Consider the following 2,908-nt stretch of genomic DNA (forward strand, 5'->3'; position numbering starts at 1 on the left):
ACCTAAAGAATGATAATCGAGTAAAATTTCTAATATTGTGAACAGTAGCAACGTCATTCTACAAGCAAAAGATGACTTTCAGCTTTAGAAAAATCGGCAGGATCCTATCGATAAAAACCACCATCTTTGTTTATGTTTCACAAGCGTGTGAATCAAACTCGATATAATTTCAGTTACTTTTTACTTTTTTGCATAAAACGATAGAAACAAAAATAAAGTTTTTCTAAAAGTAATTTCCAGTAAAATTTACGAGATAGATGCTTCTTTTCACTGGTTAAATCATCGTACCATTCCTTAACATAGAGCAAAGTCAACATTTTTCACCGTTGTCAAGCACTTCTCGATCGTCCATCGTTGTCAAGCACTTTTCGAGACACTTCTCCGAACATATACATTATTTTTACGTCCCGCGTATGCGGATCTTGCCAAAGGATGCTACACTCCCTATTCGGACGCTTCCCGCCCTCAAAACGGTCGTTCCGCAAAAAGAGTTATTTTAAAAGCAAAGCGAATATACCACAATCATTGAGTATTTTGTAAGACTATTCTTATGCGAGGCGAGATGCGAGGAGAGGTTCAGAAGGTTCAGCAATCGTGGGCGGACATTCAAGGGTAACTTTGAAAGACTTTGAATAGCTTTGAAAATTTGAAAAAATAAGATATTTAAAAAAGAAAAAGAGAATGGGTGTTCGGGTTTCAAAACGCCCTTAAGAATATTTAAAACATAAAATTAGAAAAAGAAAAAAAATACGGCTTTCACTTTATGGCCAAAAATTGACAATTTGAAAGATCAGTACAGAAAAGGGGTGAAAAAGAATTGCCGTTCGCTTAAAAATCACTAGCGAAGAAGTCAAAAATCAAAGTCAAACAAATTTGGCTAGCTTTATGATTTTAGTAGGAATATCACCGCTGACTGAATTAGAATCGTTCAGATGTTTTATTACCCTGAGTGTTTCTGAATTAGTTACTGGTGAAAGCTCAAACGTGTCAATATCTTGCCTATTATCAAGAATTTTGATGATGCTTGGATGGCTAGATAATTTTTGATGGCTGAATTGACGTTGTCCGAGATTTCACCATAAACAGAATTCCACCGGGCAACGCTTAATCTTTCAGTAACAGTGTGTTAGTGCTCATTAAAGGTTTCAGCAATATCTATATTTCTAGATAAAATTCTATCACCAACAATGAACTGAATTCTCTCATCAGCAAAATTGTCCTTCTTTGAAGAGATGCTTAAAAGTGTCCCAGAAGCCTTTTGGAGATTGTTTTGGGTCACTTTTGCTGAAGAAAGATTTCTTGGCTTTCCTATTCATATTGACGACATAGTTTCTCTGGTGATTATTTTATAACGAGCAACATCATCAGGATTCTTTGTATTGTTTGCTATGTTTTTAAGTTTTGATCGGAGCATATTAGCTTTCCTGAGATATTTGGTCACGTATTGCTTATTATTAGCGCGGATTACCCTTGTCTTTAATGGTGCATGCTCATTTAATAGATTTACAAAAATTTTCTCAAATAAGCTATAATCTACAATATTTCTATCTTTAAGTTGACAATTTAGTTCGCTCAAAAATATAACCGAATTTAAATGTTTATAATCCCTAAAGTTCTTTCGCCCAGGGGGCAATTTTACATGAGTAGATTTCATCATAGTATGGATAAGAAGGTATTAATCACTTAAACCCGTTTCTAAAGCACCGGTAAACTGAAAGGAATGCTTCCTGTTTGTTAGAATTAACCCTACCTACTGAGAGCTTTTTGCGTCCCTTAGAACTGAAAGGGGGGGGCACATAGTGCCCCCCTTTGATAACTTAGGATAGGATCATTATTTTGTCATGAAATTTGGTACAGCGATACTTAAACATATAACAAACAAATTTATCAAAATTTTCTTTTGAAAACTGAATTCAATTTTTGATGACGTCATCAATTGTATCAACAATTGGAAAAAAATCACCCAAAAAACTCAAAAAAAAAAAGATGTTTCTTAAAATTGCTATTGAAACCGATAGAAAAACACATTCTCCTTCATTTTTCTTTTATTTGAAAGCTTTTACAATGTACTAAATGAAAATTAAAACTTAAATGAACAATTTTGTCTTATCGTGCTACCAGTTGGTGCGCCAAAACCGAAGAAAGTGTTATAAAGTTTCAAAACCGCGCAAGATCATAGCATTTCAGCTTTTTCAAGTCGGTGATACTTCTTTTTGTCATATTTATATTTATTTTTTGCTGCAAATTCTCCAGTAAGATAAATAAGAAGCAATACAAATGAAATGAACCTTTAAAGTATATCTGGTAACATCTTATAGTATCTTGGAGTAAGCACGGAAAAAAGAGCAAAATAGCCTGCGCTACATTGGTGGGCTGGTAGTGGTCAGCAAAAAACCTGTCATTTGGACTAAAATATTTCCCCCCTCTCAGTAGGTAGGGTTAAGTCGATACAGGTGTCGTTTTTTGATTTAAAACAGGTTTTGTTTTTGACTAGATTGTAAAGATTGTGAGCATCCATTAAATTTTTTCATAAATTCACTTTCGGTTTGTAAGTTAAAATCACCCACTATCATGAAGTTATTACTAGGTCACAGTGTGGATCTAAACCACACTGGAACGACCGCCTTCCATCACTGAGTACTCATCGCTCCGGATTATACAATTGAGCCTTCCCTTTTCTGTGTGTCCGTCAAAGTAGGCTCTTTCCACCCTGCGTTTAAAATTTAGCCTTACCTTACCCCGAGTATCCAGCACTCTGAGTTTACAATCAAACCTTCCCTAATTTCTTATACCGAGTACCCATCACCCTGGGTTTACAATCGGGCCTTCTCTTACCCCGAACACCTATCACCCTGGGTTTACAATGAGCTTTCCATTATCCTGAGGGCTCATTGCCCTGTTTTAAAAA

The sequence above is a fragment of the Clytia hemisphaerica genome, unplaced genomic scaffold, assembly GCF_902728285.1.
Source record: "Clytia hemisphaerica strain Z4C2 unplaced genomic scaffold, Clytia hemisphaerica genome assembly, whole genome shotgun sequence".
NCBI lineage: Eukaryota > Metazoa > Cnidaria > Hydrozoa > Leptothecata > Clytiidae > Clytia > Clytia hemisphaerica.